Consider the following 16,530-nt stretch of genomic DNA (forward strand, 5'->3'; position numbering starts at 1 on the left):
ATATTAAATATTTTATTTTAATTCTACATAAATTACAGATATAGAGTAAAATTTTCAGAGATATAGAGCAAATTTTTGGTATCAAAATCTATATAGTAAATTAAAATAAGAGATAGATGTATAAACCGCAGGACTTATTTCAATTTTTTATTTTTTTTATTTTATGTTGTGGTTAGGAAATTTTACTCGCAGTGGTATCGTGGAGTTCATAGATGTAGTATGGGTGTATGTGATGGATTTTAGGTCTGATGATGTAGAAGCGAAACATGCAACCAATATCTTAATTGATTATACATTTTAACACCGATATCTCTTACAACTAAAAAATTTCTTCAACTTGTAAAAGTAATATTTTCAAAGCTTAAAATAAAAAATTAAATATGTTGGTCATATTAAAATTCTGCAAATTAAATAATTTAAAAGTTACTATTGCCTAAAAGTGAAAAATAACGCATTATAAATATTTCAAGCGTATTATCCGTGATATAAATTTGAGCATTCTGCAATTGGATTCGGCACATAGAAAAGTTCTACTCATTTCATTCGTGTAAGATTTGACAGATTTAATTTATAATCCATGAACGTATTCGGCATCCATCAATCATAATTTTACAAATAAGGTAATTTTTAGGTTGAATTTATAAAAAGGTAAAAAATCGAACATTATTCATTTTATAAACGTTAGCATTTTTACGAAACTAAGCATAATTGATTTTCTTCTTTACCATATTTAAACCATAAAAACCAGTTAATGGTTTTTCAATATTTAGACATTTGAGCCAGTAATTTAAAAAAAATGTGTCCAGCAAATTAAAATTTGGCAAATAAAATTAATTTTAACAATTGTTCAGAAATTAAAAATATTCCACTGTATTCCAACTGTAAGAATAGTTCTAAATATTCTAGACAAGTCATTATTAATAGAAATTCGAGCATTCTGCAATTGAATTCGGCACTCGTCAAAGAAATATTAATTTATTTGAGAAGCTTAACGCTTTATACAGAAGTACCGTAATGATCAAGTCAATGTAAAAACAAATAAATTAATTTTGAGGTTAAATTTGGCAAAAAGTAAAAAATGGGACCTTACGATCGGAATAGCTATAAATATTTCAGATTTGTGATTTAAAATATAAATTCGAGCATTCTGCCATTGAATTCGGCACACATGCAAGGCAACTTAGCATATTTGATTAATTTTTTTATAGATTTAACCTTCATAAGACCCGAGTTGCAAAATAGTATCAAATGTTTAGCGTAACAAATAAAATGCGTGGGATATATTAAAATTCTGCAAATTAGGTGATTTTTGAAGTTAAGATTGCCAAAAAGTGGAAAATGAGCCATCATTTTAAATATTCCAAGCAGGTTATTTATGATATAAATTTGAGCATTCTGCAATTGAAAAATTTGAATGTTTTATTCTTCTTTTATTATTTACTCTAGAGTACCATGAAAAAAGGTTATTACCTAATTATTAAGAAAAAACCCATTTTTTGCGTTTTTTGATTTGGAACAAAATCCTGATTTAAAATGAGCATTTTTTTCAAAATATGCTGCGAATTCAAAATTTTTCTTTGCTACTTAAATGCTATTCAAAAAGTAATGACAAAATTTATTAAGATCTATAGTAGTGCCACAAAATACTATGGGGGATTGAGATCCCATTAGAGTCTATGTATTCGAATTGATGATTTTTTAATTTTTTAAAAGCCAACCAATTAAGATGAAAGGAATAGGATAATACTAGATAACATCTACATATAGCAGTTAAACAAGTGGATTTATTAATGGTATAGACGCATTAATACCTTCTTTTACACCGCATTAATATTTTTTCACATTCGTAATATGGCCAGAATCCCATATTATATTAAAATTACCATTATAATATAACTTATTTTTTAACAAATTATTTCAAATCTTTACATACCCCGCATAATATTATTACCACTATTATAAATAAAAGAAAAATATTATTTTCCTTAGGCGTCCTTAGAAAAGCTTTACTTATTTTATTCGTGTCTAACAAATTCAAGAATGACGAAGTGGCTAATGTGTAAACATAATTCTAAGCATTCTGCTATGGAATTAGGCACCCATCATGAAGTCTTAAGTGAGTTATAGAATAGCATTTTATACTAGTTCTAATGCTATTTTCCTAAACTGCCACCATTAAATAAAATAATTGTGTGGTTTATGAATTTAAAAATGAATATGAATTTGGGTTGTTTTATTGATTTCTTTGATAAATTCAGCCGGTAAGCAAGGAATATATTAAGATGTGGTAGTGATAAAAAAAATTGTGAGCTTTAAAGCCCTAAAAACCTAGTCGAGATTACTTAATGAAAAATTTAAAGACTCACATTGAATCAGCAATCAAGAAGTGTCGACGCTCCAAGCAAAAAACAGGTTGTCAATAATTAGTTGAAAAACTCGGAAAAAATCCCAGAAAAACCAACAAAAGTGTCCACAAGCCTTCGATCAAACTATACAACCGCGAGTCACGTCAAAGCGCGATTGACAAACTCTCCTCCTAGACTGGCGCCAAAAAAACAAACTTTTTTTACAATTTTTGTTTTTTTTTTTTACTGAAAAAATTCGTTTACGAACCGACGCACAAACGAGAGCAGTGCCGGCGCGCGAGGTAGTACAAACTTTAGATACTCGAAATTTATTTTAGTCAAAAAATATTTTTTCTTTTTTTTTACGTTTAGAGCGCGCCTCGAGACATCAAGACACTGATACAAAGCTTTCGGCGGTCAAGCTATAAGCGTACAGGCGGATAGCAGGGAACTGACTGCGAAACGCGAAAAGCTCCGGTCGGGTTTGGAAGGAAGAAGAGGAGAACGACGACGGTGGAAGGAGGGCGGCAAGAGGAAAGGGAGGGAATAAAGGGCGGCTAGGCGACGCGCCGACGCACTCCGCCGACGACGCAGGGCCGCCTAATTATGTAAGCCGGCGGCCAGGCGGCGGCAGCTACAAGACGCCGCCACACGCACTTACCCTCCTAAGGGATATTGGCCCCCTTTTTTACCCCCTCATGCAAGGGAAAACTGATGGTCAGTTTCATCCGTGGAAATAAAGAGTTTTAATTGGGTTTTACGTTGAATATTCTTTAATGGGGAGAAGTTTTGGGACTTTTAAGACAGCTTATACAGTGTGTTCCGAATTCGGTATGCATGTATGAGATTGGGGATTTGGAAATAGAAAATTGGTTAAATGGAAAAAATTGACGATTATTTTGTTTTTGAAAAAAATCAAGAAGTTGCAATACACCCTTACCTTCAGTTTTTATTTTTGACGTTTGGGTTGGGTTGGGGTTTTTATTAGATGAAACAAAATACGTTCGTAACCATTACTTACAACAAACTGTTAATATAAGAAAAATATATACTACATTGAACTATGAGAATAAACAAAAAGTCCTTAAGGAACAATTGGGCGCCTTCCAAAAACAATTCCTTCCTTCCTTATTATTCTACTTTCTTTTTTATATACTTTTATTTTCTCAACATATAAATATAATATAATTTAATAGAAGAATACTAGAATACTAGAATTACTCCTAATTAATGGGTAGAAAACCCGAGAAGTACCAACAACCTTCCCAATATACAAAATTAAACTTTATTCACCATTTAATAATAACCAAGAAAACAAGTATTTGGTTCGAGCAAAGCGCATAGACCAAAAAATTTAAATAAACATTAACATATTATAAACGAATGAACGAATGTTTTTGAACAAAATCTTAAAACTAGGCACTTGAGTTAGGAACCTTTCATTACCGAACTGTTCAAACAAATTTATACCGCCATGATTTATTAAATTCACTAACAAGATATTTGGAGCCAAAGCTTCTAAATTCGTTACTTTAATATTGTTACTTGAATTAACCCTAGCTGGATCAAAGGCCTTAACTATGAGAGTAAAAATAAACATAAACAAAAACTCATGGGCAGCAAAGTGGTAGTATACCATAATGTAAATACAAAATTCTTGTATTAAAAGTTCTGTATAAAAAAAGAAAAACTCTAGGTCACACATTTACTGGACAATTTTGTTTTTCTAGTAAATATTTTTTTAATTTAAACTTGAATTTATTGAAATTAAAGAGGCGAAATTCATCGGGAAGTAAGTTGATTAAGCTAATTGCATTGTAAAAAAAGGATCTAGTATAAAAACTAATTCGAAATTGGGGCATTGGAAACTTCGTCAAATTTCTTATGTTTACAGAATGTGCAGAATGTCGTGTTATAAAAATATTGCCCAAAATATTTTCTACTTTGAGTCATTTTAATTCAGTAATTTTTATGAGAAATTTGATGGCGTTTCTTAAGATCGAAATTTAAATGTTTTGTGAAGAATATAAAGACAAGGAGAATATATAAAATTACAATAATTATAGATTGAAAGAACGAGTGATTCGGTTAACATTTTTTGAGTTTAAAGTGCAAAAAGTGTCCATTAGTAAAAAGAATCTTTAGCCTGGTACGCCTTAATATTCATCATTATCACATTTCTATATGTGAACTAAAACGTAAATGAGAATCGATAAGAATACCAAGATTGAGACCGCGCTAGTTCTTCAAAAAGAAATTTATTATTATTTACGCAAACATTCATAATTTGATTTTACTAATTCTACTGCATTTTTGCTACCAAAAACCATCAGGTTTAATTTTTTCGAATTGAAATTAGGGTTATGTTCAAATGAAAACTCAGTCTAGAAAGTAAAAATCAATAAGGATAATTAAAAGTATTAAAACAGCGATATTTTAAAATTTTTGGGAAAACTTTAATTTTCGTAGTGCAAATTTCAGTCCTCCGTTTTGAACAAAACGGAGTACATATGGAACACTTAAGGATAACGGTGTTAATATGCTTGTTTAATTATTATTGTGAATATTTTAAAAACAACTAAATATAACTAATATGGGTATATAATCAAAAATGTCCATTTATTAATTCTTCATTAAACGCCTAAAAAATATGCAGGGTGTACAGTTAAAAAAAAAACCGAGAAATGAAGTTTTGAAATTCGTAAAATTTGAATGATAACTACGAACACCCTGTATATGACAGAAAGAAGCCATTCGAATCAAAGTAATCCTTCATTCTTCTAGAATCCGAATTTAACCTAACGTTGATATTAAATTAACATTTCTGAGGTCAAGATGAAATAAAATGATGTAGTGATTTTTTTTTTTAAATATTGCAGTCCCGTATTTTTTTTTATATTGTAGGGCATATACTAAGAAGTCTAAGCTTGTATACAGACTCGTCAGTCGCCATGGATGTAATATGTGAAGGTGGTCTAGAACGAAGATAAAGAGTCGTCAGAAGTCGCTAATAATTTCACAACAATTTTGTCACTAGGTATAATCACAGAACATATCCCCCCTGGAACAATATCAGAAATCGTATCACATGCTTATGAATTTCAGCGCCATCCAGGACTAAAAAATGAATGAAAAAATGAATTAAATTTTCCTGAAGGGGTGGTAAAGGTGCCTTCTACATTAGAGTGGTTTTGATTCGAATTTCTGCGCGCATTACAATTTAGAAATATATAGATAATAAATAAATCTATTAAGTCCTTAGTTGATGTTTGAATTGAATTTGAGATCAATTACGTGCAAATAAGCTATATTTTAAAGAATGGGCGCTTTTTGTTATGTGATTTATAAAATATTGCTAAATTAAGCCAAATTTTTTAACAAGGTTTAGCAAATAACACTGAAATAGAAGAAAAATCAAGCAGACAAAACCAAATACATTAATTACTTGATATAATAATAATAATAATAATAATAATAATAATAATAATAATAATAATAATAATAATAATAATAAATGTCTTTTATTATTCAAATACATTACAAACTTAATGAAAAAAAAAACAAAGTACCTGAACCTGGCGCAGTCTAGCTTTATATAGCTACTCCACTGAACCAGATCAGGGTGCATTTGAAGTAATATTATAACAACATGTTATATCTAAAGAAATATTCCCAATTATAATATAACACAAAAAAAGTTTTTTTCTATAAAAAACAGCAAATTTGATACATATTAAATAGTAAGAGAATTGTTTTGAATATTCATAAGAAAAATGTTATATTTCCTCCTAAATTTATCTGCACGAAGGTCAACAAATTATGTAGGTATTTTATTGTAGCACTGAACAGCATTGTAAGAAAACGATCTCTGAAACATAGCACTCCTATGGACCGGCACGGTTAACTTATTTCTAGCTCTAACATTTACCCCGTGTACATTTGCTCTAAACAACAATCTATTCCTTATAGTCGCAGGTGCCTTTGGGCTGCTAATGATTTTTATCAAAAAAGTGGAAAAATTAAGAATTCTACGATGGACAATCGTAGAATTTTAAGCCAGTTAATTGTTTTATAATATTGCGAAATATGATCATACTTACGTAAGCCATAAACCAATCTGATACAGGCATTTTGAATTTTTTGTATGCGCATTTTACAATCAGTATCTAAGCAAGAACCATAAACATAATCACAGTAGTTAAAATTAGAGAGCACCATGGCCTCACATAGGCTGCGTTTAAGACTTAGATTAAGAATATCTCTATTACTATATAAGAGTTTTAAAGCTGCAAACGATTTTTAAACAATTTTTTTAACATGCTCCCTGAATCTCAACTTACTGTCCATCACAATGCCTAAATTTTTGGCAGTTTCAACAAACGAAAGCTTAGAGCCCTCCACATGAACATTTATTACACTTTTAATATTTGTAATTTTATTTGTATTTCCAAAAACCATAAAACAAGACTTTGATGAATTTAATTTTAAATTATGTTTTTTAGATAATTGATTTATTATATTTAAGTCGTTGTTTATACCAATCTCCGCTTCTTTAAGATTATCAGGTTTAAAAGCTGTATATATCTGCATATCATCAGCAAACGCTTGCACCTTACAAACTTTTAAGGACTTAAGAATGTCTGCTGTATATACAAGGAAAAGCAGAGGTCCCAGGACTGAACCCTGGGGCACTCCAGACAAAATGTGAGCCTGATTAGAACAAGAATTATTTGTAAATATTGTCTGAAATCTATTATTCAAATAAGACTCAGTTAACTGTATAGACTCCATTGAAAAGCCATAATATTTAAGCTTAGCTAGTAAAAGGGCATGATTTATTGTATCGAACGCCTTAGAGAAATCTAAAAGCACCAGAACAGCAATCTGTTGCTTATCAATAGCGTCCATTATATCATCCAGTACGTTTAGTAGAGCTACAGAGGTACCAAAGTTCTCCCTAAAGCCACATTGCGTAGCCGGAATAATGTCATTATCAATAAAATAACAAACCATCTGATGGTAAAGTACCTTTTCAAATATTTTTGAAAGTACTGGAAGTATACTTATAACGCGTAAGTCGTTATAATTTTCTGGGCTAGCTTTTGATAAGGGTTTACCAATCGAAATTTTCCATTGATCGGGGAAATAGTGAGCTTCTATACAACAATTTATTATGTGGCATATGTACTTATCAATAAAGGGGCTACAATACCTTAACATTTTTGGTGAAATCTGATCCACACCAGTCGCATTAGACTTAATACTATTTAAAATTCTACTTACATCTTCAACAGTTGCAAGATTAAGTGTGAAATGCAGGCTATTATCAAATACACCGTTATTATAACACTGAACTTGTTCATCACAATTCGCAGAATTTTGAAGAAATTGAGAAAAAAAGATGTTAATTTGATTTGGATCAGACAGGTGTTCCGGAATATTGGTATTATTTTTATCTCTACAAATGTTAAACTTTTTTAATGACGAGCAAAGCTGACGTTTATTTTTTTCGTTACTCAACAGATTAAGGTGCTTCTTTTTTTCTCTTCTAATTGTAGCCAGAGTATGATTTCTCAGAAATTTATAATTCTCCCAATCTTGTATATCCCTTGTTGCCTTGAATTTCCTTAATGCCTCATTGCGTTGTTTTTGGAAAAGAAGTACCTCAGATGTTAGCCAAGGAGCTTTAGGTTTAGTAATTCTTGCTTTTTTAAAAGGATCATGTTTATTAAAAAGTGTTTGAATTAAATTAATAAAAAGTACTAGCTTACTACCGATATTATTTTGATATAAAATGCTATCCCATGGTAGGAAATATAAATCCTGTAAAAAAAAGTTGGTTATTAAAATTTTTAAAGCACCTGTACTCAATTAGTTTAGGAACTATGGGTACCCTGTTTAAATTTAAACACAGAAAACCAAGTTGTGATCTGAGACGTTGTCTGCGCAAATGACACCTTTATTATGTATCAGAGACACATTAGACACAAATATTGCATCAAGAAGAGTGCTGCAAGTAGCTGAGACTCTGGTTGGGTCTTAAATTATTTGAGTGAGATTATAATTTCCAATAATGATGTAAGGGGATTATTAAAATTTAAAAGATAATATTAAAATCTCCTAAACAGAAAACTTCGTCAACACACGGGTATATAAAAGAAAATATATTATCAAAATCAGAATATCGTTTTATAACTTAGGGACACATAGAACCCATGAAAAGATTTAGGGAGGGTTCCCTTAAACCTTTTTTATTCCCTATTACCCTATAGCAGCCTTACTATAGGTTTATAGGGAAGGGTGGCTTGGCCGTAATAGGTTGAGTAAAGAACCACTTGATTGTAGAATTCAATACTCGAAGATAGAGGCGGCGTCGTGGGCGGCAACTCCTTTGGTTCATGGTCACATCAAAATGGTCTAGGGAACACATACAAATATATTAATATTTTTGAGAAGATTGGAGAAAAGTTAATTATTGCAATTTTTTTACATTATTCGAATAATTATTAACTTTTTTTTGTAGATTATAATTTACTCATAATTTAGGGCCCAAATAAAAATAAAGAACAAAATCCCATTTATTACCGTTTATTAAAAAAAATTATAAAAATAAAAATTCACCAAATACAAATTAAACTAGTAGCCAGATGGTCCACCTTTATTATTAATAACACTTTGGCATCGCCTAGGTATACTTAAAATTAAATTATTAATTAATTATTGGGGCAACTCCTCCCAAACATGTGTCACAGCAAGACGAAGCTCCAGAGCGCTTTGAAAAAAGTCAAATCGTTGAAGAAGTTGCCTTTTTAACCAATCCCAAACATGCTCAATTGGATTAAGGTCCGGTGAGGTAGAGGGCCAGGGTAGAAGATTGATTTGATTTTCCTCAATAGCGATTCGTACAATCCGTGCTCGATGTGATGGGGCATTATCTTGTTGCAACAACGAATTTGGGCCCATTTCGCGTAAATATGAAACAATTACAGGCAATATTATACTATCCCTATAACTTATTCCAGTCATTGTATTTTCCACAAAAATGAGGTTCGCTTTTCCGTCAAGTCTAATGCCACCCCAAAACATTAGTGATCCACCACGTTGCCTTACTACTTCCCGGGCATGACGCAAACGACTTTCAATTACTTCCTCTCTCCAGACACGAATTCTACCAGAATCAGGATAAAATGAAAATCGAGACTCATCCGTAAAAAGAACTGTGGCCCATCTTTCTTGATTCCAATTAACATGTTCTTGGCACCACGTTAATCTTGCACCTCGATTTCCTAAAGTTAACCGAGGAACCCTTAGGGGTCTTCTGGCATGAAGTCCTCTCTCATGCAAACGGTTTCTAATAGTTTGACCTGAAACCTCGACGTTATGCACTCGTGAGAGCTGCTGAACCAAAACAGAGGCTGTTGCAAAGTTATAAAACGGTCTTGGGCAGGTGTGGTAACTGGCGACGGGACTTGATGCGGTACTCTAACATCATTTGTCTCTCTATATCTTGTCCACAAACGGTTCTCCCAGTGTAGGAGATGTATCCAAAGCTCTTGCAACGTCTCTTTGACTTGCTCCTGCCTCAAGCATTCCGACTGCTCTTCGCATTTCCTCTCGAGTTAAACGTCGTCTTTCCATTTTTATTGAATAAAAACTAAATCACAATTGTTCGGTTGGAACCACAGAAAATGCGATATTGCGTTAGAATTTAAAAATTATAATCTGCGTTATTTCGACAAAATGTGCAAGTAGCAAAAAACGCTCTTCTAGCATGATTTTTTGTACCCAAATATTTATTTTACTTCGTTGGTATCTTAATATTAAAGGTAGTATCTATTCCGTATGAAAATATAAATATATAAAAATTTATAAGGCGAAAAAAACTATTTTTCTAAGTGTTCTTTAGACCATTTTGATGTGTATATAATACATTTTAACTGTACAAACTACACTATAAAAATTGAAAATGATTGGCAATTATAAAAACACCTTAAATATTTTTTTGGGGTATTTTCTATACAACCTAAAAATTATAAGAAACTATTTTACTTTAAATTCAAAGTTCAAATTTATTAATCAACTTGGTTACTTTATGTATTACATTATGTAATAAGACTAGAAATCATGTTACATAAAATATAGTCATTCCAAGCTATGTTAATAGTCGAACAACATTGAAGAGACACCTAGATGTACAAACACCTGTAAATAAAATTATATAAACTTGATAATCAATCAAAATAACTTGACTCTATACCTGGGGCTTTTACTGTTTATTATTCTTGCTCTTATTCTTTTAGAAAAAAAAAACATTGGTCAAACCACCATATAAACATAAATTTATAAAACTATTTATCTTCGAAACCTAAAAATCTGTGCCCTTATTTTGTTTTTTTTTTAAATATTTGGTATTATTTAGTATTTTTGTACATTATTCCTCATTAGACTGATTAACATATTTCTTTAGAATTATTTATTTGATTTAAGCGTATAAATGCACGTTGACAATCATATTCACACTCACAAAAAAGTAAATTATCAGGAGATTGATATAAACAAGGATACATACATAACAAATATACATCATGACATCTGATTATACGCATTTTTGAGACATTTGAAGTATAATATTTCTTTAAGCATTTATTGATTTTTTTTTAGACAAATTTTTAATGTTTCAAGCAAATTAATCTTTTATCTTGTCTCATTCACTTAAAGTAATTTTTTTCTGCAAAAAATAGGAATGAATTTTTTTTTTAAATTCCTTATTTGGAGAATTTAACACACTAAACATTTTTTTGGTATAGAGGATTTTTCTAGACGTTCCTCCTTTTTTAGATTTTATAATTTTATCAACGTATCAACGACCATTTTTTCAAAATTTGAATGTATTTTTTTGCAATATAGATCTGGTACGGAAAAGAAAGAGAATTAAGGAAGATGTGGAAAAGACAACAAGAAATACACAATAAGGAAAAAATAAAAGTCACTATTTTCTCATATTTTCAGATATAATACCCAATCTCAGAGCCAAGCATCAATGAGAATATTAATGTTGCTTATATACAAACACATAAAATATAATCTTAATACACGAACAGTATTCAAACAGTAACCGAAAAATTCAATATTTTTTCGCGTTCTTAGTAGCATAATAAGCCAACTCAGACCTAAGATTTAAGAAGGACGATTATAAAATAATGTTTTTCCTATGCAATGTTATAAATATTCCAAGCAAGCCTTTTAAATTCGAGCATTCTGCTATTGAATTCGGCACTCATCAAAGAAATTTAGACATTTGATTAATTCCTTTGACAAATTTAATCCTTAATACAGAAGTAGCGTAGTGGTCAAGCCAACCTAAAAAAATAAATATTTTTTTCTAAATTATACAGTAAAATATTAAACATTTAACAAATAAAATATTTTTTAAATTAAAATTGGCAAAAAATTATCAACATTTTTAAAAACGTTACTATCGTAGTATAGTCTACAAATATTTCAATTAAAATATAAATTTAAGCATTCTGCTATTGAAATCGGCACACTTCATGCCTACTTAACATATCTGATTGAATTCTTGGACCTTCCCAACATGTTGCCCGTGATATAAATTTGAGCATTCTGCAACTGAAATCGGCACCCAGAAAAGTTTTACTCAAAACAGAAAATTTCAACTCATAATCCAAATATGGCATAGAATTTAAGCGTTCTGCTGTGAAAATCAGCACCCATTAGGGAATTGTGAAATATTTAACGGGTGTATTAGATATTTTTCTAGTTCCACCATAAATTAGAGATATACAAGAACAATGTGTATTAATCTAGTTCTATTTTCTTTGTCACTAGTAAATTTTAAAAAAATCACTATAAAAATAGTTGAAAACTCCAGGCAAGTTATTTAGTATATTCGAGCATTCTACCATCGGATTCGGCACTTGTTAAGGAAATTTTACATATTTGATTAATTTCTTTGACAAAATCAACCCAGGAATAACTTTAAAAATATGATTTTTTAGGACGTAAATAAAAACAACAAATGCAGAATTAATAAGATAAATCAATTAACCCTAAGAAGTAGTGAAAAAAAGCGCTAAAAACCGAATTTAAAAAAAATTATAAATAATATTAAATTAATAAAGACAAAAGGAAATGTTTCCTATTTTTCTGCACAAAAATTCTTTTTAGGGCTAGCATGATTGTTAGTATTAAATTTGAATGAAGTACATAATATACTTAAAGAGGTGCTAATATTTAAGGAAGTGATTCCTGAACCCATTTTAAGAAAAAAAGTTCCTATGAACATGTGTACTAAATGTCTTAACTTTTGAGATACAGGGTCTTAAAATTTTCAAAAAAAATCAGTTTTTTACTAAGAACCTAAACAATACTAAAGACATTTTTATGAAATTTGGTAGATGTATTCTATGCATTAAGACGCATTTTTTGATGTGCAAAAAAATATTTTCTCTGCCAGTGGCATCCCTATAGGTCTTCAATCACTTTTTAGCAAATTTGATATCATGGTTTTTTTTTGACTGACGCATGGTCTTCGCTTAGAAAAATAAAAACAATTTTAATTCCCTACAAACTATGGATGGTGACTATGAGCAATTATTTGTGACCTCTCCAAGGCCTTTGATTGTACTTCTAATGAAATTCCATTTTTAAAGTTACTGGATTTGATGTGTTGAATATAAAATTATTTAGCTGGAGGTATTTGTGTTACTACGTAGCACTACTTACCAATTAAAGGCTAAATTACTAGAACTCATTAGACAGTTTCCTGAAACAAAAAAAAACATAATGTCATTTTAAAAATACATAACAAATGTCATTTAAGAAAAATGAGCCCTTTCATAATTATATCCAAGGCTTCCCATTGTTAAGGTTATTAAACCCATATGGAGTCAACTTAAATTTTTCCTGTCTATGGCATATCGATTGACTAAAAACCTGCCCGGCCGATTATATTCCAGACCAATTAATGACAAAATCGATAATCGCGAGCCATATTCCTACTACGCTCCCGACAAAATAAGACACCGAACAAAAGTACACAACCTTGTTGCATGCGATCCGATGAAAATGTCTATTGAATAATTTATAATAAATTGTCTGGCACTGGCTGCATTTAACCGCAACTTTTTAATGTTTAAAATACGCTTTATGGGCTTAGGATAGCGACAAAGTTTAAGTAGTAAATATCAGCAAAGATGTTGCATTTATCAGGTGTATCCAAAACCTCTGACACCATCGAAAGCCTTGGATAGGTCAAAAAAATTGCAATTAAAGGATAAATAAATATTTGGCAGGTCCAATTAATTTATAGTCTAAATTAAACAAGAAAAACAGATGCGTTGATGGATTTATTAGAGGGGTTTGACACGGTTCCCAATAAATATTTTTATTTTAAATACAAATATTTCGTTATAATGAATTTATATAGATCGGCTGATGCAGACCCTAATTCTGAGTGTTTTCCTTTCATTAAAAATAAATAAATTAGATTTTTACTGTGTTCATAAGAATAGTCTTTGTTATAGCATGCACCTTTTTATAACAAATCTTTAACCTCCAGAAAAGCTGAATATTAGTCCAGTAAAGATTTTTAGAAATGGATTATCATGTTTACTAAATATATAGATTTTATAGATCCGTTGGATATGAAAAGTATACAGGACATAAAAACACTTTAACCTGCGAACTATTCCGCTCAGATCATAGAAAATAGTTTGTCGTTAAGGGCAACTATACCCACATAAGAAAACCAAGACTTATATGAGTAAAACCCTTCGTGTATATAAATTATGGCAACAAAGTTGGCGTGGTAAAATAGCAAAACTCCAACCGAACATTCTTTACGTTCATTTTATAGTAAGTATCATATAAAACGGAGTTAAATAACATCGAAGACACCGCTCGCAGTTTACAAGAGTCACGTCGCACCGTCGTGTGGGTAATAACCCTAAACTCTAAACAGCCACCGGGGTGAAATAGGGTTATGTCTGGTCGGTTGGCGGGTCTTGAACGACGTCACGCATACGTTTCGCATTTCGTATAATAAACACGGCCACAGAAACCCATTATTGCGTCCTCTACTTTGCTAATTTAGAAGTAGTTCGGGGACAGGAGGGGGTAGAGGGCAATTCGACGTCAGCAAAAAGGGCACTTCCCGTTTCCCTTTCTATTTCTACACTTTTCCCCCCAAATCCCACGTGTCCCTTAGACACGCGTGCTTCGGATTAAATAGTACGCGTTTGCCCGTTACTAAACCGCTGACTGACGACGATCACTCTCTATTGGGATAGAAATTGCCCTTTTGGATTAGCTATTTATGGAGAAGGATTTTCTGCTAATTTTTGGGTTTTTCTTGTAAACAGCTTACAGGGTGAAAAGTTATACTTTAAGAGACCTTTCATCATAAGATTAATGCTGATCTGCAGCAAATCAACAACATCAAATGAAATGGTCTGCTTCTGAAACGGGTTGACATAAATATAGATGATCCAATTGTTCCTAAGACCAATATATACTCGCTTTAGCCCAAATATTTGTATTCCAAAGAGATTGTGTATTTCTTCAGTCTGAGATGGCGCAGTCGAGTAGGATGGTCATGCACATGTTATTGAATTTTGAAAAATGTTCTCTATCTGTAGCTGCAGCCAGCAGATATGGTCTCTATATTATATTGTTCTCATTCTCTTCCAATTTTCAAACTGGTGTCTTAGGAAAGTGGTTCACCCCTATACATTTGTTAATTTTAGTTAAAAAAGTGAAATTTTGTAAAAAAGTGGGTGTAGCATCCAAATTGGGATTGGCTGACGTATTCAGTTGTTTTCTGTCACCTTCGGTTTAACCGGAAATGATCTTAACTTTCCCATTTTAAATGGAACCCCCAACTTTTTTCACATATTTTGATAGGAAATTACAATCTACAAGAAAAATACCCCATATGTCAACGTTTGACATCTAACTTTTATATTATTTGATTTTTTAAATTTCAATCTAGAGTGCCTTAAATAATTTAACATCTAGTAGTCCTAGAAAAATATAATTGACTATTTTTGTTTTTCACAGTTTTCCTAGATGCCTCTAAAGTTTGCAAAATCGTATTTTCGGCTCTAACTCAATTTTTTCAAATGGTGGATCATGACCATTGTTAAGAAGTGTATTTTCTCCGATCTGGTATAGCTTTGCATTTTCAATAATAACGAATAAAAATAAACTAGAATAACCGAACAATAAATAACAATACAATAAACGCGATTAGGATCATAATAATTATAATTTATAATACAACAATGATGATGAATTTATAATTACAGTGAGAAATTTATGGATAACTCGAATTATATCAGAAATTGACAGGTTGCCGTGACAATTCGTAACAATGATATGTCAAATCCAAGGCCAATTTACTATTGTATTATAAATACCGATAAAAAAACACTTCAAAAGCTCTTCAATTTATTGTTAATCTTAGATATTATAATAGATGTTACGCAAATGCTACTAAATGCTAAAAAGTCGCTACAAAGTCTATTTAAAACGAAAACAAATATTTTATTAATTCACAGCAATCTTTGGATTTTTTTAATTGCGAAAAACTAGGTAGGTATGCGACATTAAACTGTTTTTTTTGAAAATTCAGACCTATTAGAATTATTAAATATCGTTTGTCCCTCTATTTTTTATAACATAATTTCATTTATTAAATAGCGTCTGGATGGCCTGGAAATAGTGTCCTTCTGGCATAGTTACTCAAAATAAACCAGAAAAACATCACTTGGTTCCAATACTTTTCTAATTACTAAACTGAGATAGGGATACATAAATGAGAGCCCAGCTTTTCAACCCATGTCTTATATCAACGTTTCAATTATTTAATAGCATCTGGATCGCCTGTAAATAGTGTTTTTCTGGCGTAGTTAGTCAAAATAAACCAGAAAAACATCACTTGGTTCCAATACTCTTCTAATTATTAAACTGAGATAAGGATATATAAATGATAACCCAGCTTTTCAACCTATTTCCTACATCATCGTTTCATTCATTTAATAGCATCTGGATCGTCCAGAAATGATGTTTTTTCGGCATAATTGGTCTAATTATACAAGAAAAATATTACATCACGGCATGAAATAAAACGCTCTGATTATTGAATATCAGCTGGCGCAGTCGA

The 16,530-nt window shown here is 31.0% G+C and overlaps 1 protein-coding gene across 1 annotated transcript in view; it reads right to left on the reverse strand.

The window, feature by feature from the left end:
- LOC126740475 (muscleblind-like protein 2) overlaps positions 1 to 16,530 on the reverse strand; it is a 529,138-nt gene that overhangs the window by 475,539 nt on the left and 37,069 nt on the right. Inside the window, exon 2 of the mRNA XM_050446506.1 lies at positions 13,092 to 13,131. The gene's annotated coding sequence lies outside the window, so the exon portion shown is untranslated. The remainder of the gene's footprint in view (positions 1 to 13,091; positions 13,132 to 16,530) is intronic.

The sequence above is a fragment of the Anthonomus grandis genome, chromosome 9 (assembly GCF_022605725.1).
Source record: "Anthonomus grandis grandis chromosome 9, icAntGran1.3, whole genome shotgun sequence".
NCBI classification, from domain to species: domain Eukaryota; kingdom Metazoa; phylum Arthropoda; class Insecta; order Coleoptera; family Curculionidae; genus Anthonomus; species Anthonomus grandis.